Source organism: Macaca mulatta, chromosome 5 (genome assembly GCF_049350105.2).
Source record: "Macaca mulatta isolate MMU2019108-1 chromosome 5, T2T-MMU8v2.0, whole genome shotgun sequence".
Classification (NCBI taxonomy): domain Eukaryota; kingdom Metazoa; phylum Chordata; class Mammalia; order Primates; family Cercopithecidae; genus Macaca; species Macaca mulatta.
In genome coordinates, this window is record NC_133410.1 from 90,262,506 (window position 1) to 90,288,562 (window position 26,057).

Here is a 26,057-nt window from a genome sequence, read left to right on the forward strand (position 1 = left end):
ATATTACCTTTGGCCCTATAGTCTTCAAAGGGATCCGAAATGTCTGTTCTCAGATTCCTCAGAAATAAGGCTAGAAAAGAGGTCCACGAAATACAGCTGTAACTCTGTGAGATGAATTAACAGAAAACTAAGCAGTTTCTCAGAAAGCTTCTTTCCACATTTCATCGGAGGATATTTCCTTTTTCACCATAGCCCTCTATGGGCTTCCAAATATCACTTTGCCAATTCCACAAGAACTGTCTTAGCGAAAGGCTTCTTGAGGGGAAAGCTGTAACTCTGTGAGATGATTTCACAGAACACAAAGAAGTTTCTCAGAAAGCTTATTTCTCTTAGTTTTCGGAGGATATTTCCTTTGGCCCTATAGTCTTCAAAGGGATCCGAAATATCTGTTCTCAGATTCCACAGAAATAAGGCTAGCAAAGAGATCCACGAAATATAGATGTAACTCTGTGAGATGAATTAACAGAACACTAAGCAGTTTCTCAGAAAGCTTCTTTCCACATTTCATCGGAGGATATTTCCTTTTTCACCATAGCCCTCTAAGGGCTTCCAAATATCACTTTGCCAATTCCACAAGAACTGTCTTAGCGAAAGGCTTCTTGAGGGGAAAGCTGTAACTCTGCGAGGTGATTTCACAGAACACAAAGAGGTTTCTCAGAAAGCTTCTTTCTCTTAGTTATCGGAGGATATTTCCTTTGGCCCTATAGTCTTCAAAGGGATCCGAAATATCTGTTCTCAGATTCCACAGAAATAAGGCTAGCAAAGAGATCCACGAAATACAGATGTAACTCTGTGAGTGGAAGTCACACATCACAGAGCAGTTTCTCAGAAAGCTTCTTTCCAGATTTCATCTGAGGATATTTCCTTTTTCACCATAGCCCTCTATGGGCTTCCAAATATCACTTTGCCAATTCCACAAGAACTGTCTTAGCGAAAGGCTTCTTGAGGGGAAAGCTGTAACTCTGTGAGCTCATTTCACAGAACACAAAGAAGTTTCTCAGAAAGCTTCTTTCTCTTAGTTTTCGGAGGATATTTCCTTTGGCCCTATAGTCTTCAAAGGGATCCGAAATATCTGTTCTCAGATTCCACAGAAATAAGGCTAGCAAAGAGATCCACGAAATACAGATGTAACTCTGTGAGATCAATTAACAGAACACTGAGCAGTTTCTCAGAAAGCTTCTTTCCAGATTTCATCGGAGGATATTTCCTTTTTCACCATAGCCCTCTATGGGCTTCCAAATATCACTTTGCCAATTCCACAAGAACTGTCTTAGCGAAAGGCTTCTTGAGGGGAAAGCTGTAACTCTGTGAGATGATTTCACAGAACACAAAGAAGGTTCTCAGAAAGCTTGTTTCTCTTAGTTTTCGGAGGATATTTCCTTTGGCCCTATAGTCTTCAAAGGGATCCGAAATATCTGTTCTCAGATTCCACAGAAATAAGGCTAGCAAAGAGATCCACGAAATATAGATGTAACTCTGTGAGATGAATTAACAGAAGACTAAGCAGTTTCTCAGAAAGCTTCTTTCCAGATTTCATCAGAGGATATTTCCTTTTTCACCATAGCCCTCTATGGGCTTCCAAATATCACTTTGCCAATTCCACAAGAACTGTCTTAGCGAAAGGCTTCTTGAGGGGAAAGCTGTAACTCTGTGAGATGATTTCACAGAACACAAAGAAGTTTCTCAGAAAGCTTCTTTCTCTTAGTTATCCGAGGATATTTCCTTTGGCCCTATTGTCTTCAAAGGGATCCGAAATATCTGTTCTCAGATTCCACAGAAATAAGGCTAGCAAAGAGATCCACGAAATACAGATGTAACTCTGTGAGATGAATTAACAGAACACTAAGCAGTTTCTCAGAAAGCTTCTTTCCAGATTTCATCTGAGTATATTTCCTTTTTCACCATAGCCCTCTAAGGGCTTCCAAATATCACTTTGCCAATTCCACAAGAACTGTCTTAGCGAAAGGCTTCTTAAGGGGAAAGCTGTAACTCTGTGAGATGATTTCACAGAACACAAAGAAGTTTCTCAGAAAGCTTCTTTCTCTTTGTTATCAGAGGATAATTCCTTTGGCCCTATAGTCTTCAAAGGGATCCGAAATATCTGTTCTCAGATTCCACAGAAATAAGGCTCGCAAAGAGATCCACGAAATACAGATTTAACTCTGTGAGATGAATTAACAGAACACTAAGCAGTTTCTCAGAAAGCTTCTTTCCAGATTTCATCTGTGGATATTTCCTTTTTCACCATAGCCCTCTATGGGCTTCCAAATATCACTTTGCCAATTCCACAAGAACTGTCTTAGCGAAAGGCTTCTTGAGGGGAAAGCTGTAACTCTGTGAGATGATTTCACAGAACCCAAAGAAGTTTCTCAGAAAGCTTCTTTCTCTTAGTTATCGGAGGATATTTCCTTTGGCCCTATAGTCTTCAAAGGGATCCGAAATATCTGTTCTCAGATTCCACAGAAATAAGGCTAGCAAAGAGATCCACGAAATACAGATGTAACTCTGTGAGTGGATGTCACACATCACAGAGCAGTTTCTCAGAAAGCTTCTTTCCAGATTTCATCTGAGGATATTTCCTTTTTCACCATAGCCCTCTATGGGCTTCCAAATATCACTTTGCCAGTTCCACAAGAACTGTCTTAGCGAAAGGCTTCTTGAGGGGAAAGCTGTAACTCTGTGAGCTCATTTCACAGAACACAAAGAAGTTTCTCAGAAAGCTTCTTTCTCTTAGTTTTCGGAGGATATTTCCTTTGGCACTATAGTCTTCAAAGGGATCCGAAATATCTGTTCTCAGATTCCACAGAAATAAGGCTAGCGAAGAGATCCACGAAATACAGATGTAACTCTGTGAGATGAATTAACAGAACACTAAGCAGTTTCTCAGAAAGCTTCTTTCCAGATTTCATCGGAGGATATTTCCTTTTTCACCATAGCCCTCTATGGGCTTCCAAATATCACTTTGCCAATTCCACAAGAACTGTCTTAGCGAAAGGCTTCTTAAGGGGAAAGCTGTAACTCTGTGAGATGATTTCACAGAACACAAAGAAGTTTCTCAGAAAGCTTCTTTCTCTTTTTTATCGGAGGATATTTGCTTTGGCCCTATAGTCTTCAAAGGGATCCGAAATATCTGTTCTCAGATTCCACAGAAATAAAGCTAGCAAAGAGATCCACGAAATACAGATGTAACTCTGTGAGTGGAAGTCACAGTACACTAAGCGGTTTCTCAGAAAGCTTCTTTAAAGATTTCATCTGAGGATAATTCCTTTTTCACCATAGCCCTCTATGGGCTTCCAAATATCACTTTGCCAATTCCACAAGAACTGTCTTAGCGAAAGGCTTCCTGAGGGGAAAGCTGTAACTCTGTGAGATGATTTCACAGAACACTAAGAAGTTTCTCAGAAAGCTTCTTTCCATTAGTTATCGGAGGATATTTCCTTTGGCCATATAGTCTTCAAAGGGATACGAAATATCTGTTCTCAGATTCCACAGAAATAAGGCTAGCAAAGAGATCCACGAAATATAGAAGTAACACTGTGAGATGAATTAACAGAACACTAAGCATTTTCTCAGAAAGCTTCTTTCCAGATTTCATCGGGGGATATTTCCTTTTTCACCATAGCCCTCTATGGGTTTCCAAATATCACTTTGCCAATTCCACAAGAACAGTCTTAGCGAAAGGCTTCTTGAGGGGAAAGCTGTAACTCTGTGAGATGATTTCACAGAACACAAAGAAGTTTCTCAGAAAGCTTCTTTCTCTTAGTTATCGGAGGATATTTCCTTTGGCCCTATAGTCTTCAAAGGGATCCGAAATATCTGTTCTCAGATTCCACAGAAATAAGGCTAGCAAAGAGATCCACGAAATACAGATGTAATTCTGTGAGATGAATTAACAGAACACTAAGCAGTTTCTCAGAAAGCTTCTTTCCAGATTTCATCTTAGGATATTTCCTTTTTCAGCATAGCCCTCTGTGGGCTTCCAAATATCACTTTGCCAATTCCACAACAACTGTCTTAGCGAAAGGCTTCTTGAGGGAAAGCTGTAACTCTGTGAGATGATTTCACAGAACACAAAGAAGTTTCTCAGAAAGCTTCTTTCTCTTTGTTATCGGAGGATATTTCCTTTGGCCCTATAGTCTTCAAAGGGATCCGAAATATCTGTTCTCAGATTCCACAGAAATAAGGCTAGCAAAGAGATCCATAAAATACAGATGTAACTCTGTGAGTGGAAGTCAAAGAACACTAAGCGGTTTCTCAGAAAGCTTCTTTCCAGATTTCATCTGAGGATATTTCCTTTTTCACCATAGCCCTCTATGGGCTTCCAAATATCACTTTGCCAATTCCACAAGAACTGTCTTAGCGAAAGGCTTCTTGAGGGGAAAGCTGCAACTCTGTGAGATGATTTCACAGAACACAAAGAAGTTTCTCAGAAAGCTTCTTTCTCTTTGTTATCGTAGGATATTTCCTTTGGCCCTATAGTCTTCAAAGGGATCCGAAATATCTGTTCTCAGATTCCACAGAAATAAGGCTAGCAAAGAGATCCACGAAATAGAGATGTAACTCGGTGAGATGAATTAACAGAACACTTAGCAGTTTCTCAGAAAGCTTCTTTAAAGATTTCATCTGAGGATATTTCCTTTTTCACCATAGCCCTCTATGGGCTTCCAAATATCACTTTGCCAATTCCACCAGAACTATCTTAGCGAAAGGCTTCTTGAGGGGAAAGCTGTAACTCTGTGAGATGATTTCCTAGAACACAAAGAAGTTTCTCAGAAAGCTTCTTTCTCTTTGTTATCGTAGGATATTTCCTTTGGCCATATAGTCTTCCAAGGGATCCGAAATATCTGTTCTCAGATTCCACAGAAATAAGGCTAGCAAAGAGATCCACGAAATACAGATGTAACTCTGTGAGATGAATTAACAGTACACTAAGCAGTTTCTCAGAATGCTTCTTTCCAGATTTCATCTGAGGATATTTCTTTTTTCACCATAGCCCTCTAAGGGCTTCCAAATATCACTTTGCCAATTCCACAAGAACTGTCTTAGCGAAAGGCTTCTTGAGGGAAAAGTTGTAACTCTGTGAGATGATTTCACAGAACACAAAGAAGTTTCTCAGAAAGCTCTTTCTCTTTGTTATCGGAGGATATTTCCTTTGGCCCTATAGTCTTCAAAGATCTGAAATATCTGTTCTCAGATTCCACAGAAATAAGGCTAGCAAAGAGATCCACGAAATACAGATGTAACTCTGTGAGTGGAAGTCACAGAACACTAAGCGGTTTCTCAGAAAGCTTCTTTCCAGATTTCATCTGAGGATATTTCCTTTTTCACCATAGCCCTCTATAGGCTTCCAAATATCACTTTGCCAATTCCACAAGAACTGTCTTAGCGAAAGGCTTCTTGAGGGGAAAGCTGTAACTCTGTGAGATGATTTCACAGAACACAAATAAGTTTCTCAGAAAGCTTCTTTCTCTTTGTTATCGGAGGATATTTCCTTTGGCCCTATAGTCTTCAAAGGGATCCAAATATCTGTTCTCAGATTCCACAGAAATAAGGCTAGCAAAGAGATCCACGAAATACAGATGTAACTCTGTGAGATGAATTAACAGAACACTAAGCAGTTTCTCAGAAAGCTTCTTTCCAGATTTCATCTGAGGATATTTCCTTTTTCACCATAGCCCTCTATGGGCTTCCAAATATCACTTTGCCAATTCCACAAGAACTGTCTTAGCGAAAGTTTTCTTGAGGGGAAAGCTGTAACTCTGTGAGATGATTTCACAGAACACAAAGAAGTTTCTCAGAAACCTTCTTTCTCTTTGTTATCGTAGGACATTTCCTTTGGCCCTATAGTCTTCAAAGGGATCCGAAATATCTGTTCTCAGATTCCACAGAAATAAGGCTAGCAAAGAGATCCACGAAATACAGATGTAACTCTGTGAGATGAATTAACAGAACACTAAGCAGTTTCTGAGAAAGCTTCTTTCCAGATTCCTTCTGAGGATATTTCCTTTTTCACCATAGCCCTCTAAGGTCTTCCAAATATCACTTTGCCAATTCCACAAGAACTGTCTCAGCGAAAGGCTTGTTGAGGGGAAAGCTGTAACTCTGTGAGATGATTTCACAGAACACGAAGAAGTTTCTCAGAAACCTTCTTTCTCTTTGTTGTCGGAGGATATTTCCTTTGGCCCTATAGTCTTCAAAGGGATCCGAAATATCTGTTGTCAGATTCCACAGAAATAAGGCTAGCAAAGAGATCCACGAAATACAGATGTAACTCTGTGAGTGGAAGTCACAGAACACTAAGCGGTTTCTCAGAAAGCTTCTTTCCAGATTTCATCTGAGGATATTTCCTTTTTCACCATAGCCCACCAGGGGCTTCCAAATATCACTTTGACAAATCCACAAGAACTGTCTTAGCGAAAGGCTTCTTGAGGGGAAAGCTGTAACTCTGTGAGATGATTTCACAGAACACAAAGAAGTTTCTCTGAAAGCTTCTTTCTCTTTGTTATCGGAGGATATTTCCTTTGGCCCTATAGTCTTCAAAGGGATCCGAAATATCTGTTCTCAGATTCCACAGAAATAAGGCTAGCAAAGAGATCCACGAAATACAGATGTAACTCTGGGAGATGAATTAACAGAACACTAAGCAGTTTCTCAGAAAGCTTCTTTAAAGATTTCATCTGAGGATATTTCCTTTTTCACCATAGCCTTCTATGGGCTTCCAAATATCACTTTGCCAATTCCACAAGAACTGTCTTAGCGAAAGGCTTCTTGAGGGGAAAGCTGTAACTCTGTGAGATGATTTCACAGAACACAAAGAAGTTTCTCAGAAAGCTTCTTTCTCTTTGTTATCGGAGGATTTTTGCTTTGGCCCTATAGTCTTCAAAGGGATCCGAAATATCTGTTCTCAGATTCCACAGAAATAAGGCTAGCAAAGAGATCCAAGAAATACAGATGTAACTCTGTGAGATGAATTAACAGAACTCTAAGCAGTTTCTCAGAAAGCTTCTTTCCAGATTTCATCTGAGGATATTTCCTTTTTCACCATAGCCCTCTATGGGCTTCCAAATATCACTTTGTCAATTCCACAAAAACTGTCTTAGGGAAAGACTTCTTGAGGGGAAAGCTGTAACTCTGTGAGATGATTTCACAGAACACAAAGAAGTTTCTCAGAAAGCTTCTTTCTCTTTGTTATCGGAGGATTTTTGCTTTGGCCCTATAGTCTTCAAAGGGATCCCAAATATCTGTTCTCAGATTCCACAGAAATAAAGCTAGCAAAGAGATCCACGAAATACAGATGTAACTCTGTGAGTGGAAGTCACAGAACACTAAGCAGTTTCTCAGAAAGCTTCTTTCCAGATTTCTTCTGAGGATATTTCCTTTTTCACCATAGCCCTCTATGGGCTTCCAAATATCACTTTGCCAATTCCACAAGAACTGTCTTAGCGAAAGGCTTCTTGAGGGGAAAGCTGTAACTCTGTGAGATGATTTCACAGAACACAAAGAAGTTTCTCAGAAACCTTCTTTCTCTTTGTTGTGGGAGGATATTTCCTTTGGCCCTATGGTCTTCAAAGGGATCCGAAATATCTGTTCTCAGATTCCACAGAAATAAGGCTAGCAAAGAGATAAACGAAATACAGATGTAACTCTGTGAGTGGAAGTCACAGAACACTAAGCGGTTTCTCAGAAAGCTTCTTTAAAGATTTCATCTGAGGATAATTCCTTTTTCACCATAGCCCTCTATGGGCTTCCAAATATCACTTTTCCAATTCCACAAGAACTGTCTTAGCGAAAGACTTCTTGAGGGGAAAGCTGTAACTCTGTGAGATGATTTCACAGAACACAAAGAAGTTTCTCAGAAAGCTTCTTTCTCTTTGTTATCGGAGGATATTTCCTTTGGCCCTATAGTCTTCAAAGGGATCCGAAATATCTGTTCTCAGATTCCACAGAAATAAGGCTAGCAGAGAGATCCACGAAATACAGATGTATCTCTGTGAGATGAATTAACAGAACACTAAGCAGTTTCTCAGAAAGCTTCTTTCCAGATTTCATCGGAGGATACTTCCTTTTTCACCATAGCCCTCTATGGGCTTCCAAATATCACTTTGCCAATTCCACAAGAACTGTCTTAGCGAAAGGCTTCTTGAGGGGAAAGCTGTAACTCTGTGAGATGATTTCACAGAACACAAAGAAGTTTTTCAGAGAGCTTCTTTCTCTTTGTAATCGGAGGATATTTCCTTTGGCCCTATATTCTTCAAAGGGATCCGAAATATCTGTTCTCAGATTCCACAGAAATAAGGCTAGCAAAGAGATCCACGAAAGACAGATGTAACTCTGTGAGTGGAAGTCACAGAACACAAAGTGGTTTCTCAGAAAGCTTCTTTCCAGATTTCATCTGAGGATATTTCCTTTTTACCATAGCCCTCTATGGGCTTCCATATATCACTTTGCCAATTCCACAAGAACTGTCTTAGCGAAAGGCTTCTTGAGGGGAAAGCTGTAACTCTGTGAGATGATTTCACAGAACACAAAGAAGTTTCTCAGAAAGCTTCTTTCCCTTTGTTATCGGAGGATATTTCCTTTGGCCCTATAGTCTTCAAAGGTATCCGAAATATCTGTTCTCTGATTCCACAGAAATAAGGCTAGCAAAGAGATCCACGAAATACAGATGTAACTCTGGGAGATGAATTAACAGAACACTAAGCAGTTTCTCAGAAACCTTCTTTCCAGATTTCATCGGAGGATATTTCCTTTTTGACCATAGCCCTCTATGGGCTTCCAAATATCACTTTGCCAATTCCACAAGAACTGTCTTAGCGAAAGGCTTCTTGAGGGGAAAGCTGTAACTCTGTGAGATGATTTCACAGAACACAAAGAAGTTTCTCAGAAAGCTTCTTTCTCTTAGTTATCGGAGGATATTTCCTTTGGCCCTGTAGTCTTCAAAAGGATCCGAAATATCTGTTCTCAGATTCCACAGAAATCAGGCTAGCAAAGAGATCCACGAAATACAGATGTAACTCTGTGAGATGAATTAACAGAACACTAAGCAGTTTCTCAGAAAGCTTCTTTCCAGATTTCATCTGAGGATATTTCCTTTCTCACCATAGCCCTCTATGGGCTTCCAAATATCACTTGGCCAATTCCACAAGAACTGTCTTAGCGAAAGGCTTCTTGAGGGGAAAGCTGTAACTCTGTGAGATGATTTCACAGAACACAAAGAAGTTTCTCAGAAAGCTTCTTTCTCTTTGTTATCAGAGGATAATTCCTTTGGCCCTATAGTCTTCAAAGGGATCCGAAATATCTGTTCTCAGATTCCACAGAAATAAGGCTCGCAAAGAGATCCACGAAATACAGATTTAACTCTGTGAGATGAATTAACAGAACACTAAGCAGTTTCTCAGAAAGCTTCTTTCCAGATTTCATCTGTGGATATTTCCTTTTTCACCATAGCCCTCTATGGGCTTCCAAATATCACTTTGCCAATTCCACAAGAACTGTCTTAGCGAAAGGCTTCTTGAGGGGAAAGCTGTAACTCTGTGAGATGATTTCACAGAACCCAAAGAGGTTTCTCAGAAAGCTTCTTTCTCTTAGTTATCGGAGGATATTTCCTTTGGCCCTATAGTCTTCAAAGGGATCCGAAATATCTGTTCTCAGATTCCACAGAAATAAGGCTAGCAAAGAGATCCACGAAATACAGATGTAACTCTGTGAGTGGATGTCACACATCACAGAGCAGTTTCTCAGAAAGCTTCTTTCCAGATTTCATCTGAGGATATTTCCTTTTTCACCATAGCCCTCTATGGGCTTCCAAATATCACTTTGCCAGTTCCACAAGAACTGTCTTAGCGAAAGGCTTCTTGAGGGGAAAGCTGTAACTCTGTGAGCTCATTTCACAGAACACAAAGAAGTTTCTCAGAAAGCTTCTTTCTCTTAGTTTTCGGAGGATATTTCCTTTGGCACTATAGTCTTCAAAGGGATCCGAAATATCTGTTCTCAGATTCCACAGAAATAAGGCTAGCGAAGAGATCCACGAAATACAGATGTAACTCTGTGAGATGAATTAACAGAACACTAAGCAGTTTCTCAGAAAGCTTCTTTCCAGATTTCATCGGAGGATATTTCCTTTTTCACCATAGCCCTCTATGGGCTTCCAAATATCACTTTGCCAATTCCACAAGAACTGTCTTAGCGAAAGGCTTCTTGAGGGGAAAGCTGTAACTCTGTGAGATGATTTCACAGAACACAAAGAATTTTCTCAGAAAGCTTATTTCTCTTAGTTTTCGGAGGATATTTCCTTTGGCCCTATAGTCTTCAAAGGGATCCGAAATATCTGTTCTCAGATTCCACAGAAATAAGGCTAGCAAAGAGATCCACGAAATACAGATGTAACTCTGTGAGATGAATTAACAGAACACTAAGCAGTTTCTCAGAAAGCTTCTTTCCAGATTTCATCTGAGTATATTTCCTTTTTCACCATAGCCCTCTATGGGCTTCCAAATATCACTTTGCCAATTCCACAAGAACTGTCTTAGCGAAAGGCTTCTTGAGGGGAAAGCTGTAACTCTGTGAGCTCATTTCACAGAACACAAAGAAGTTTCTCAGAAAGCTTCTTTCTCTTTGTTATCGGAGGATATTTCCTTTGGCCCTATAGTCTTCAAAGGGATCCGAAATATCTGTTCTCAGATTCCACAGAAATAAGCCTAGCAAAGAGATCCCCGAAATACAGATGTAACTCTGTGAGATGAATTAACAGAACACAGAGCAGTTTCTCAGAAAGTTTCTTTCCAGATTTCATCTGAGGATATTTCCTTTTTCACCATAGCCCTCTATCGGCTTCCAAATATCACTTTCCCAATTCCACAAGAACTGTCTTAGCGAAAGGCTTCTTGAGGGGAAAGCTGTAACTCTGTGAGATGATTTCACAGAACACAAAGAAGTTTCTCAGAAAGCTTCTTTCTCTTAGTTATAGGAGGATATTACCTTTGGCCCTATAGTCTTCAAAGGGATCCGAAATGTCTGTTCTCAGATTCCACAGAAATAAGGCTAGAAAAGAGGTCCACGAAATACAGCTGTAACTCTGTGAGATGAATTAACAGAAAACTAAGCAGTTTCTCAGAAACCTTCTTTCCACATTTCATCGGAGGATATTTCCTTTTTCACCATAGCCCTCTATGGGCTTCCAAATATCACTTTGCCAATTCCACAAGAACTGTCTTAGCGAAAGGCTTCTTGAGGGGAAAGCTGTAACTCTGTGAGATGATTTCACAGAACACAAAGAAGTTTCTCAGAAAGCTTATTTCTCTTAGTTTTCGGAGGATATTTCCTTTGGCCCTATAGTCTTCAAAGGGATCCGAAATATCTGTTCTCAGATTCCACAGAAATAAGGCTAGCAAAGAGATCCACGAAATATAGATGTAACTCTGTGAGATGAATTAACAGAACACTAAGCAGTTTCTCAGAAAGCTTCTTTCCACATTTCATCGGAGGATATTTCCTTTTTCACCATAGCCCTCTAAGGGCTTCCAAATATCACTTTGCCAATTCCACAAGAACTGTCTTAGCGAAAGGCTTCTTGAGGGGAAAGCTGTAACTCTGCGAGATGATTTCACAGAACACAAAGAGGTTTCTCAGAAAGCTTCTTTCTCTTAGTTATCGGAGGATATTTCCTTTGGCCCTATAGTCTTCAAAGGGATCCGAAATATCTGTTCTCAGATTCCACAGAAATAAGGCTAGCAAAGAGATCCACGAAATACAGATGTAACTCTGTGAGTGGAAGTCACACATCACAGAGCAGTTTCTCAGAAAGCTTCTTTCCAGATTTCATCTGAGGATATTTCCTTTTTCACCATAGCCCTCTATGGGCTTCCAAATATCACTTTGCCAATTCCACAAGAACTGTCTTAGCGAAAGGCTTCTTGAGGGGAAAGCTGTAACTCTGTGAGCTCATTTCACAGAACACAAAGAAGTTTCTCAGAAAGCTTCTTTCTCTTAGTTTTCGGAGGATATTTCCTTTGGCCCTATAGTCTTCAAAGGGATCCGAAATATCTGTTCTCAGATTTCACAGAAATAAGGCTAGCAAAGAGATCCACGAAATACAGATGTAACTCTGTGAGATCAATTAACAGAACACTAAGCAGTTTCTCAGAAAGCTTCTTTCCAGATTTCATCGGAGGATATTTCCTTTTTCACCATAGCCCTCTATGGGCTTCCAAATATCACTTTGCCAATTCCACAAGAACTGTCTTAGCGAAAGGCTTCTTGAGGGGAAAGCTGTAACTCTGTGAGATGTTTTCACAGAACACAAAGAAGGTTCTCAGAAAGCTTGTTTCTCTTAGTTTTCGGAGGATATTTCCTTTGGCCCTATAGTCTTCAAAGGGATCCGAAATATCTGTTCTCAGATTCCACAGAAATAAGGCTAGCAAAGAGATCCACGAAATATAGATGTAACTCTGTGAGATGAATTAACAGAAGACTAAGCAGTTTCTCAGAAAGCTTCTTTCCAGATTTCATCAGAGGATATTTCCTTTTTCACCATAGCCCTCTATGGGCTTCCAAATATCACTTTGCCAATTCCACAAGAACTGTCTTAGCGAACGGCTTCTTGAGGGGAAAGCTGTAACTCTGTGAGATGATTTCACAGAACACAAAGAAGTTTCTCAGAAAGCTTCTTTCTCTTAGTTATCCGAGGATATTTCCTTTGGCCCTATTGTCTTCAAAGGGATCCGAAATATCTGTTCTCAGATTCCACAGAAATAAGGCTAGCAAAGAGATCCACGAAATACAGATGTAACTCTGTGAGATGAATTAAAAGAACACTAAGCAGTTTCTCAGAAAGCTTCTTTCCAGATTTCATCTGAGTATATTTCCTTTTTCACCATAGCCCTCTAAGGGCTTCCAAATATCACTTTGCCAATTCCACAAGAACTGTCTTAGCGAAAGGCTTCTTAAGGGGAAAGCTGTAACTCTGTGAGATGATTTCACAGAACACAAAGAAGTTTCTCAGAAAGCTTCTTTCTCTTTGTTATCAGAGGATAATTCCTTTGGCCCTATAGTCTTCAAAGGGATCCGAAATATCTGTTCTCAGATTCCACAGAAATAAGGCTCGCAAAGAGATCCACGAAATACAGATTTAACTCTATGAGATGAATTAACAGAACACTAAGCAGTTTCTCAGAAAGCTTCTTTCCAGATTTCATCTGTGGATATTTCCTTTTTCACCATAGCCCTCTATGGGCTTCCAAATATCACTTTGCCAATTCCACAAGAACTGTCTTAACGAAAGGCTTCTTGAGGGGAAAGCTGTAACTCTGTGAGATGATTTCACAGAACCCAAAGAAGTTTCTCAGAAAGCTTCTTTCTCTTAGTTATCGGAGGATATTTCCTTTGGCCCTATAGTCTTCAAAGGGATCCGAAATATCTGTTCTCAGATTCCACAGAAATAAGGCTAGCAAAGAGATCCACGAAATACAGATGTAACTCTGTGAGTGGATGTCACACATCACAGAGCAGTTTCTCAGAAAGCTTCTTTCCAGATTTCATCTGAGGATATTTCCTTTTTCACCATAGCCCTCTATGGGCTTCCAAATATCACTTTGCCAGTTCCACAAGAACTGTCTTAGCGAAAGGCTTCTTGAGGGGAAAGCTGTAACTCTGTGAGCTCATTTCACAGAACACAAAGAAGTTTCTCAGAAAGCTTCTTTCTCTTAGTTTTCGGAGGATATTTACTTTGGCACTATAGTCTTCAAAGGGATCCGAAATATCTGTTCTCAGATTCCACAGAAATAAGGCTAGCGAAGAGATCCACGAAATACAGATGTAACTCTGTGAGATGAATTAACAGAACACTAAGCAGTTTCTCAGAAAGCTTCTTTCCAGATTTCATCGGAGGATATTTCCTTTTTCACCATAGCCCTCTATGGGCTTCCAAATATCACTTTGCCAATTCCACAAGAACTGTCTTAGCGAAAGGCTTCTTGAGGGGAAAGCTGTAACTCTGTGAGATGATTTCACAGAACACAAAGAATTTTCTCAGAAAGCTTATTTCTCTTAGTTTTCGGAGGATATTTCCTTTGGCCCTATAGTCTTCAAAGGGATCCGAAATATCTGTTCTCAGATTCCACAGAAATAAGGCTAGCAAAGAGATCCACGAAATACAGATGTAACTCTGTGAGATGAATTAACAGAACACTAAGCAGTTTCTCAGAAAGCTTCTTTCCAGATTTCATCTGAGTATATTTCCTTTTTCACCATAGCCCTCTAGGGGCTTCCAAATATCACTTTGCCAATTCCACAAGAACTGTCTTAGCGAAAGGCTTCTTGAGGGGAAAGCTGTAACTCTGTGAGCTCATTTCACAGAACACAAAGAAGTTTCTCAGAAAGCTTCTTTCTCTTTGTTATCGGAGGATATTTCCTTTGGCCCTATAGTCTTCAAAGGGATCCGAAATATCTGTTCTCAGATTCCACAGAAATAAACCTAGCAAAGAGATCCCCGAAATACAGATGTAACTCTGTGAGATGAATTAACAGAACACAGAGCAGTTTCTCAGAAAGTTTCTTTCCAGATTTCATCTGAGGATATTTCCTTTTTCACCATAGCCCTCTATCGGCTTCCAAATATCACTTTCCCAATTCCACAAGAACTGTCTTAGCGAAAGGCTTCTTGAGGGGAAAGCTGTAACTCTGTGAGATGATTTCACAGAACACAAAGAAGTTTCTCAGAAAGCTTCTTTCTCTTAGTTATAGGAGGATATTACCTTTGGCCCTATAGTCTTCAAAGGGATCCGAAATGTCTGTTCTCAGATTCCACAGAAATAAGGCTAGAAAAGAGGTCCACGAAATACAGCTGTAACTCTGTGAGATGAATTAACAGAAAACTAAGCAGTTTCTCAGAAAGCTTCTTTCCACATTTCATCGGAGGATATTTCCTTTTTCACCATAGCCCTCTATGGGCTTCCAAATATCACTTTGCCAATTCCACAAGAACTGTCTTAGCGAAAGGCTTCTTCAGGGGAAAGCTGTAACTCTGTGAGATGATTTCACAGAACACAAAGAAGTTTCTCAGAAAGCTTATTTCTCTTAGTTTTCGGAGGATATTTGCTTTGGCCCTATAGTCTTCAAAGGGATCCGAAATATCTGTTCTCAGATTCCACAGAAATAAGGCTAGCAAAGAGATCCACGAAATATAGATGTAACTCTGTGAGATGAATTAACAGAACACTAAGCAGTTTCTCAGAAAGCTTCTTTCCACATTTCATCGGAGGATATTTCCTTTTTCACCATAGCCCTCTAAGGGCTTCCAAATATCACTTTGCCAATTCCACAAGAACTGTCTTAGCGAAAGGCTTCTTGAGGGGAAAGCTGTAACTCTGCGAGATGATTTCACAGAACACAAAGAGGTTTCTCAGAAAGCTTCTTTCTCTTAGTTATCGGAGGATATTTCCTTTGGCCCTATAGTCTTCAAAGGGATCCGAAATATCTGTTCTCAGATTCCACAGAAATAAGGCTAGCAAAGAGATCCACGAAATACAGATGTAACTCTGTGAGTGGAAGTCACACATCACAGAGCAGTTTCTCAGAAAGCTTCTTTCCAGATTTCATCTGAGGATATTTCCTTTTTCACCATAGCCCTCTATGGGCTTCCAAATATCACTTTGCCAATTCCACAAGAACTGTCTTAGCGAAAGGCTTCTTGAGGGGAAAGCTGTAACTCTGTGAGCTCATTTCACAGAACACAAAGAAGTTTCTCAGAAAGCTTCTTTCTCTTAGTTTTCGGAGGATATTTCCTTTGGCCCTATAGTCTTCAAAGGGATCCGAAATATCTGTTCTCAGATTCCACAGAAATAAGGCTAGCAAAGAGATCCACGAAATACAGATGTAACTCTGTGAGATCAATTAACAGAACACTAAGCAGTTTCTCAGAAAGCTTCTTTCCAGATTTCATCGGAGGATATTTCCTTTTTCACCATAGCCCTCTATGGGCTTCCAAATATCACTTTGCCAATTCCACAAGAACTGTCTTAGCGAAAGGCTTCTTGAGGGGAAAGCTGTAACTCTGTGAGATGATTTCACAGAACACAAAGAAGGTTCTCAGAAAGCTTCTTTCTCTTAGTTTTCGGAGGATATTTCCTTTGGCCCTATAGTCTTCAAAGGGATCCGAAATATCTGTTCTCAGATTCCACAGAAATAAGGCTAGCAAAGAGATCCACGAAATATAGATGTAACTCTGTGAGATGAATTAACAGAAGACTAAGCAGTTTCTCAGAAAGCTTCTTTCCAGATTTCATCAGAGGATATTTCCTTTTTCACCATAGCCCTCTATGGGCTTCCAAATATCACTTTGCCAATTCCACAAGAACTGTCTTAGCGAAAGGCTTCTTGAGGGGAAAGCTGTAACTCTGTGAGATGATTTCACAGAACACAAAGAAGTTTCTCAGAAAGCTTCTTTCTCTTAGTTATCCGAGGATATTTCCTTTGGCCCTATTGTCTTCAAAGGGATCCGAAATATCTGTTCTCAGATTCCACAGAAATAAGGCTAGCAAAGAGATCCACGAAATACAGATTTAACTCTGTGAGATGAATTAACAGAACACTAAGCAGTTTCTCAGAAAGCTTCTTTCCAGATTTCATCTGTGGATATTTCCTTTTTCACCGTAGCCCTCTATGGGCTTCCAAATATCACTTTGCCAATTCCACAAGAACTGTCTTAGCGAAAGGCTTCTTGAGGGGAAAGCTGTAACTCTGTGAGATGATTTCACAGAACCCAAAGAGGTTTCTCAGAAAGCTTCTTTCTCTTAGTTATCGGAGGATATTTCCTTTGGCCCTATAGTCTTCAAAGGGATCCGAAATATCTGTTCTCAGATTCCACAGAAATAAGGCTAGCAAAGAGATCCACGAAATACAGATGTAACTCTGTGAGTGGATGTCACACATCACAGAGCAGTTTCTCAGAAAGCTTCTTTCCAGATTTCATCTGAGGATATTTCCTTTTTCACCATAGCCCTCTATGGGCTTCCAAATATCACTTTGCCAGTTCCACAAGAACTATCTTAGCGAAAGGCTTCTTGAGGGGAAAGCTGTAACTCTGTGAGCTCATTTCACAGAACACAAAGAAGTTTCTCAGAAAGCTTCTTTCTCTTAGTTTTCGGAGGATATTTCCTGTGGCACTATAGTCTTCAAAGGGATCCGAAATATCTGTTCTCAGATTCCACAGAAATAAGGCTAGCGAAGAGATCCACGAAATACAGATGTAACTCTGTGAGATGAATTAACAGAACACTAAGCAGTTTCTCAGAAAGCTACTTTCCAGATTTCATCGGAGGATATTTCCTTTTTCACCATAGCCCTCTATGGGCTTCCAAATATCACTTTGCCAATTCCACAAGAACTGTCTTAGCGAAAGGCTTCTTGAGGGGAAAGCTGTAACTCTGTGAGATGATTTCACAGAACACAAAGAATTTTCTCAGAAAGCTTATTTCTCTTAGTTTTCGGAGGATATTTCCTTTGGCCCTATAGTCTTCAAAGGGATCCGAAATATCTGTTCTCAGATTCCACAGAAATAAGGCTAGCAAAGAGATCCACGAAATACAGATGTAACTCTGTGAGATGAATTAACAGAACACTAAGCAGTTTCTCAGAAAGCTTCTTTCCAGATTTCATCTGAGTATATTTCCTTTTTCACCATAGCCCTCTAGGGGCTTCCAAATATCACTTTGCCAATTCCACAAGAACTGTCTTAGCGAAAGGCTTCTTGAGGGGAAAGCTGTAACTCTGTGAGCTCATTTCACAGAACACAAAGAAGTTTCTCAGAAAGCTTCTTTCTCTTTGTTATCGGAGGATATTTCCTTTGGCCCTATAGTCTTCAAAGGGATCCGAAATATCTGTTCTCAGATTCCACAGAAATAAGCCTAGCAAAGAGATCCCCGAAATACAGATGTAACTCTGTGAGATGAATTAACAGAACACAGAGCAGTTTCTCAGAAAGTTTCTTTCCAGATTTCATCTGAGGATATTTCCTTTTTCACCATAGCCCTCTATCGGCTTCCAAATATCACTTTCCCAATTCCACAAGAACTGTCTTAGCGAAAGGCTTCTTGAGGGGAAAGCTGTAACTCTGTGAGATGATTTCACAGAACACAAAGAAGTTTCTCAGAAAGCTTCTTTCTCTTAGTTATAGGAGGATATTTCCTTTGGCCCTATAGTCTTCAAAGGGATCCGAAATGTCTGTTCTCAGATTCCACAGAAATAAGGCTAGAAAAGAGGTCCACGAAATACAGCTGTAACTCTGTGAGATGAATTAACAGAAAACTAAGCAGTTTCTCAGAAAGCTTCTTTCCACATTTCATCGGAGGATATTTCCTTTTTCACCATAGCCCTCTAAGGGCTTCCAAATATCACTTTGCCAATTCCACAAGAACTGTCTTAGCGAAAGGCTTCTTGAGGGGAAAGCTGTAACTCTGCGAGATGATTTCACAGAACACAAAGAGGTTTCTCAGAAAGCTTCTTTCTCTTAGTTATCGGAGGATATTTCCTTTGGCCCTATAGTCTTCAAAGGGATCCGAAATATCTGTTCTCAGATTCCACAGAAATAAGGCTAGCAAAGAGATCCACGAAATACAGATGTAACTCTGTGAGTGGAAGTCACACATCACAGAGCAGTTTCTCAGAAAGCTTCTTTCCAGATTTCATCTGAGGATATTTCCTTTTTCACCATAGCCCTCTATGGGCTTCCAAATATCACTTTGCCAATTCCACAAGAACTGTCTTAGCGAAAGGCTTCTTGAGGGGAAAGCTGTAACTCTGTGAGCTCATTTCACAGAACACAAAGAAGTTTATCAGAAAGCTTCTTTCTCTTAGTTTTCGGAGGATATTTCCTTTGGCCCTATAGTCTTCAAAGGGATCCGAAATATCTGTTCTCAGATTCCACAGAAATAAGGCTAGCAAAGAGATCCACGAAATACAGATGTAACTCTGTGAGATCAATTAACACAACACTAAGCAGTTTCTCAGAAAGCTTCTTTCCAGATTTCATCGGAGGATATTTCCTTTTTCACCATAGCCCTCTATGGGCTTCCAAATATCTCTTTGCCAATTCCACAAGAACTGTCTTAGCGAAAGGCTTCTTGAGGGGAAAGCTGTAACTCTGTGAGATGATTTCACAGAACACAAAGAAGTTTCTCAGAAAGCTTCTTTCTCTTAGTTTTCGGAGGATATTTCCTTTGGCCCTATAGTCTTCAAAGGAATCCGAAATATCTGTTCTCAGATTCCACAGAAATAAGGCTAGCAAAGAGATCCACGAAATATAGATGTAACTCTGTGAGATGAATTAACAGAAGACTAAGCAGTTTCTCAGAAAGCTTCTTTCCAGATTTCATCAGAGGATATTTCCTTTTTCACCATAGCCCTCTATGGGCTTCCAAATATCACTTTGCCAATTCCACAAGAACTGTCTTAGCGAAAGGCTTCTTGAGGGGAAAGCTGTAACTCTGTGAGATGATTTCACAGAACACAAAGAAGTTTCTCAGAAAGCTTCTTTCTCTTAGTTATCCGAGGATATTTCCTTTGGCCCTATTGTCTTCAAAGGGATCCGAAATATCTGTTCTCAGATTCCACAGAAATAAGGCTAGCAAAGAGATCCACGAAATACAGATGTAACTCTGTGAGATGAATTAACAGAACACTAAGCAGTTTCTCAGAAAGCTTCTTTCCAGATTTCATCTGAGTATATTTCCTTTTTCACCATAGCCCTCTAAGGGCTTCCAAATATCACTTTGCCAATTCCACAAGAAATGTCTTAGCGAAAGGCTTCTTAAGGGGAAAGCTGTAACTCTGTGAGATGATTTCACAGAACACAAAGAAGTTTCTCAGAAAGCTTCTTTCTCTTTGTTATCGGAGGATATTTCCTTTGGCCCTATAATCTTCAAAGGGATCCGAAATATCTGTTCTCAGATTCCACAGAAATAAGGCTAGCAAAGAGATCCACGAAATATAGAAGTAACTCTTTGTGATGAATTAACAGAACACTAAGCAGTTTCTCAGAAAGCTTCTTTCCAGATTTCATCGGAGGATATTTCCTTTTTCACCATAGCCCTCTATGGGCTTCCAAATATCACTTTGCCAATTCCACAAGAACTGTCCTAGCGAAAGGCTTCTTGAGGGGAAAGCTGTAACTCTGTGAGATGATTTCACAGAACACAAAGAAGTTTCTCAGAAAGCTTCTTTCTCTTAGTTATCGGAGGATATTTCCTTTGGCCCTATAGTCTTCAAAGGGATCCGAAATATCTGTTCTCAGATTCCACAGAAATAAGGCTAGCAAAGAGATCCACGAAGTATAGATTTATCTCTGTGAGATGAATTAAAAGAACACTAAGCAGTTTCTCAGAAAGCTTCTTTCCAGATTTCATCTGAGGATATTTCCTTTTTCACCATAGCCCTCTAAGGGCTTCCAAATATCACTTTGCCAATTCCACAAGAACTGTCTTAGCGAAAGGCTTCTTGAGGGGAAAGCTGTAACTCTGTGAGATGATTTCACAGAACACAAAGAAGTTTCTCAGAAAGCTTCTTTCTCTTAGTTTTCGGAGGATATTTCCTTTGGCCCTATAGTCTTCAAAGGGATCCGAAATATCTGTTCTCAGATTCCACAGAAATAAGGCTAGCAAAGAGATCCACGAAATATAGATGTAACTCTGTGAGATGAATTAACAGAACACTAAGCAGTTTCTCAGAAAGCTTCTTTCCAGATTTCATCGGAGGATATTTCCTTTTTCACCATAGCCCTCTAGGGGCTTCCAAATATCACTTTGCCAATTCCACAAGAACTGTCTTAGCGAAAGGCTTCTTGAGGGGAAAGCTGTAACTCTGTGAGATGATTTCACAGAACACAAAGAAGTTTCTCAGAAAGCTTCTTTCTCTTAGTTATCGGAGGATATTTCCTTTGGCCCTATAGTCTTCAAAGGGATCCGAAATATCTGTTTTCAGATTCCACAGAAATAAGGCTAGCAAAGAGATCCACGAAATACAGATGTAACTCTGTGAGTGGAAGTCACACATCACAGAGCAGTTTCTCAGAAAGCTTCTTTCCAGATTTCATCTGAGGATATTTCCTTTCTCACCATCGCCCTCTATGGGCTTCCAAATATCACTTTGCCACTTCCACAAGAACTGTCTTAGCGAAAGGCTTCTTGAGGGGAAAGCTGTAACTCTGTGAGCTCATTTCACAGAACACAAAGAAGTTTCTCAGAAAGCTTCTTTCTCTTAGTTTTCGGAGGATATTTCCTTTGGCCCTATAGTCTTCAAAGGGATCCGAAATATCTGTTCTCAGATTCCACAGAAATAAGGCTAGCAAAGAGATCCACGAAATACAGATGTAACTCTGTGAGATGAATTAACAGAACACTAAGCAGTTTCTCAGAAAGCTTCTTTCCAGATTTCATCGGAGGATATTTCCTTTTTCACCTAATCCTCTATGGGCTTCCAAATATCACTTTGCCAATTCCACAAGAACTGTCTTAGCGAAAGGCTTCTTGAGGGGAAGGCTGTAACTCTGTGAGATGATTTCACAGAACACAAAGAAGTTTCTCAGAAAGCTTATTTCTCTTAGTTTTCGGAGGATATTTCCTTTGGCCCTATAGTCTTCAAAGGGATCCGAAATATCTGTTCTCAGATTCCACAGAAATAAGGCTAGCAAAGAGATCCACGAAATATAGATGTAACTCTGTGAGATGAATTAACAGAACACTAAGCAGTTTCTCAGAAAGCTTCTTTCCAGATTTCATCGGAGGATACTTCCTTTTTCACCATAGCCCTCTATGGGCTTCCAAATATCACTTTGCCAATTCCACAAGAACTGTCTTAGCGAAAGGCTTCTTGAGGGGAAAGCTGTAACTCTGTGAGATGATTTCACAGAACACAAAGAAGTTTCTCAGAAAGCTTCTTTCTCTTAGTTATCGGAGGATATTTCCTTTGGCCCTATAGTCTTCAAAGGGATCCGAAATATCTGTTTTCAGATTCCACAGAAATAAGGCTAGCAAAGAGATCCACGAAATACAGATGTAACTCAGTGAGTGGAAGTCACACATCACAGAGCAGTTTCTCAGAAAGCTTCTTTCCAGATTTCATCTGAGGATATTTCCTTTTTCACCATAGCCCTCTATGGCCTTCCAAATATCACTTTGCCAATTCCACAAGAACTGTCTTAGCGAAAGGCTTCTTGAGGGGAAAGCTGTAACTCTGTGAGATGATTTCACAGAACACAAAGAAGTTTCTCAGAAAGCTTCTTTCTCTTAGTTATCGGAGGATATTTCCTTTGGCCCTATAGTCTTCAAAGGGATCCGAAATATCTGTTTTCAGATTCCACAGAAATAAGGCTAGCAAAGAGATCCACGAAATACAGATGTAACTCTGTGAGTGGAAGTCACACATCACAGAGCAGTTTCTCAGAAAGCTTCTTTCCAGATTTCATCTGAGGATATTTCCTTTCTCACCATCGCCCTCTATGGGCTTCCAAATATCACTTTTCCAATTCCACAAGAACTGTCTTAGCGAAAGACTTCTTGAGGGGAAAGCTGTAACTCTGTGAGATGATTTCACAGAACACAAAGAAGTTTCTCAGAAACCTTCTTTCTCTTTGTTGTGGGAGGATATTTCCTTTGGCCCTATGGTCTTCAAAGGGATCCGAAATATCTGTTCTCAGATTCCACAGAAATAAGGCTAGCAAAGAGATCCACGAAATACAGATGTAACTCTGTGAGTGGAAGTCACAGAACACTAAGCGGTTTCTCAGAAAGCTTCTTTAAAGATTTCATCTGAGGATAATTCCTTTTTCAACATAGCCCTCTATGGGCTTCCAAATATCACTTTTCCAATTCCACAAGAACTGCTTAGCGAAAGACTTCTTGAGGGGAAAGCTGTAACTCTGTGAGATGATTTCACAGAACACAAAGAAGTTTCTCAGAAAGCTTCTTTCTCTTTGTTATCGGAGGATATTTCCTTTGGCCCTATAGTCTTCAAAGGGATCCGAAATATCTGTTCTCAGATTCCACAGAAATAAGGCTAGCAGAGAGATCCACGAAATACAGATGTATCTCTGTGAGATGAATTAACAGAACACTAAGCAGTTTCTCAGAAAGCTTCTTTCCAGATTTCATCTGAGGATATTTCCTTTTTCACCATAGCCCTCTATGGGTTTCCAAATATCACTTTGCCAATTCCACAAGAATTGTCTTAGCGAAAGGCTTCTTGAGGGGAAAGCTGTAACTCTGTGAGATGATATCACAGAACACAAAGAAGTTTCTCAGAAAGTTTCTTTCTCTTTGTTATCGGAGGATATTTCCTTTAGCCTATAGTCTTCAAAGGGATCCGAAATATCTGTTTTCAGATTCCACAGAAATAAGGCTAGCAAAGAGATCCACGAAATACAGATGTAACTCTGTGAGATGAATTAACAGTACACTAAGCAGTTTCTCAGAAACCTTCTTTCCAGATTTCATCTGAGGATATTTCCTTTTTCACCATAGCCCTCTATGGGCTTCCAAATATCACTTTGCCAATTCCACAAGAACTGTCTTAGCGAAAGGCTTCTTGAGGGGAAAGCTGTAACTCTGTGAGATGATTTCACAGAAAACAAAGAAGTTTCTCAGAGAGCTTCTTTCTCTTTGTTATCGGAGGATATTTCCTTTGGCCCTATATTCTTCAAAGGGATCCGAAATATCTGTTCTCAGATTCCACAGAAATAAGGCTAGCAAAGAGATCCACGAAAGACAGATGTAACTCTGTGAGTGGAAGTCACAGAACACAAAGTGGTTTCTCAGAAAGCTTCTTTCCAGATTTCATCTAAGGATATTTCCTTTTTACCATAGCCCTCTATGGGCTTCCAAATATCACTTTGCCAATTCCACAAGAACTGTCTTAGCGAAAGGCTTCTTGAGGGGAAAGCTGTAACTCTGTGAGATGATTTCACAGAACACAAAGAAGTTTCTCAGAAAGCTTCTTTCTCTTTGTTATCGGAGGATATTTCCTTTGGCCCTATAGTCTTCAAAGGTATCCGAAATATCTGTTCTCAGATTCCACAGAAATAAGGCTAGCAAAGAGATCCACGAAATACAGATGTAACTCTGTGAGATGAATTAACAGAACACTAAGCAGTTTCTCAGAAACCTTCTTTCCAGATTTCATCGGAGGATATTTCCTTTTTGACCATAGCCCTCTATGGGCTTCCAAATATCACTTTGCCAATTCCACAAGAACTGTCTTAGCGAAAGGCTTCTTGAGGGGAAAGCTGTAACTCTGTGAGATGATTTCACAGAACACAAAGAAGTTTCTCAGAAAGCTTATTTCTCTTAGTTATCGGAGGATATTTCCTTTGGCCCTGTAGTCTTCAAAAGGATCCGAAATATCTGTTCTCAGATTCCACAGAAATCAGGCTAGCAAAGAGATCCACGAAATACAGATGTAACTCTGTGAGATGAATTAACAGAACACTAAGCAGTTTCTCAGAAAGCTTCTTTCCAGATTTCATCGGAGGATATTTCCTTTTTCACCATAGCCCTCTATGGGCTTCCAAATATCACTTTGCCAATTCCACAAGAACTGTCTTAGCGAAAGGCTTCTTGAGGGGAAAGCTGTAACTCTGTGAGATGATTTCACAGAACACAAAGAAGTTTCTCAGAAAGCTTCTTTCTCTTTGTTATCAGAGGATAATTCCTTTGGCCCTATAGTCTTCAAAGGGATCCGAAATATCTGTTCTCAGATTCCACAGAAATAAGGCTCGCAAAGAGATCCACGAAATACAGATTTAACTCTGTGAGATGAATTAACAGAACACTAAGCAGTTTCTCAGAAAGCTTCTTTCCAGATTTCATCTGTGGATATTTCCTTTTTCACCATAGCCCTCTATGGGCTTCCAAATATCACTTTGCCAATTCCACAAGAACTGTCTTAGCGAAAGGCTTCTTGAGGGGAAAGCTGTAACTCTGTGAGATGATTTCACAGAACCCAAAGAGGTTTCTCAGAAAGCTTCTTTCTCTTAGTTATCGGAGGATATTTCCTTTGGCCCTATAGTCTTCAAAGGGATCCGAAATATCTGTTCTCAGATTCCACAGAAATAAGGCTAGCAAAGAGATCCACGAAATACAGATGTAACTCTGTGAGTGGATGTCACACATCACAGAGCAGTTTCTCAGAAAGCTTCTTTCCAGATTTCATCTGAGGATATTTCCTTTTTCACCATAGCCCTCTATGGGCTTCCAAATATCACTTTGCCAATTCCACAAGAACTGTCTTAGCGAAAGGCTTCTTGAGGGGAAAGCTGTAACTCTGTGAGCTCATTTCACAGAACACAAAGAAGTTTCTCAGAAAGCTTCTTTCTCTTAGTTTTCGGAGGATATTTCCTTTGGCACTATAGTCTTCAAAGGGATCCGAAATATCTGTTCTCAGATTCCACAGAAATAAGGCTAGCGAAGAGATCCACGAAATACAGATGTAACTCTCTGAGATGAATTAACAGAACACTAAGCAGTTTCTCAGAAAGCTTCTTTCCAGATTTCATCGGAGGATATTTCCTTTTTCACCATAGCCCTCTATGGGCTTCCAAATATCACTTTGCCAATTCCACAAGAACTGTCTTAGCGAAAGGCTTCTTGAGGGGAAAGCTGTAACTCTGTGAGATGATTTCACAGAACACAAAGAATTTTCTCAGAAAGCTTATTTCTCTTAGTTTTCGGAGGATATTTCCTTTGGCCCTATAGTCTTCAAAGGGATCCGAAATATCTGTTCTCAGATTCCACAGAAATAAGGCTAGCAAAGAGATCCACGAAATACAGATGTAACTCTGTGAGATGAATTAACAGAACACTAAGCAGTTTCTCAGAAAGCTTCTTTCCAGATTTCATCTGAGTATATTTCCTTTTTCACCATAGCCCTCTAGGGGCTTCCAAATATCACTTTGCCAATTCCACAAGAACTGTCTTAGCGAAAGGCTTCTTGAGGGGAAAGCTGTAACTCTGTGAGCTCATTTCACAGAACACAAAGAAGTTTCTCAGAAAGCTTCTTTCTCTTTGTTATCGGAG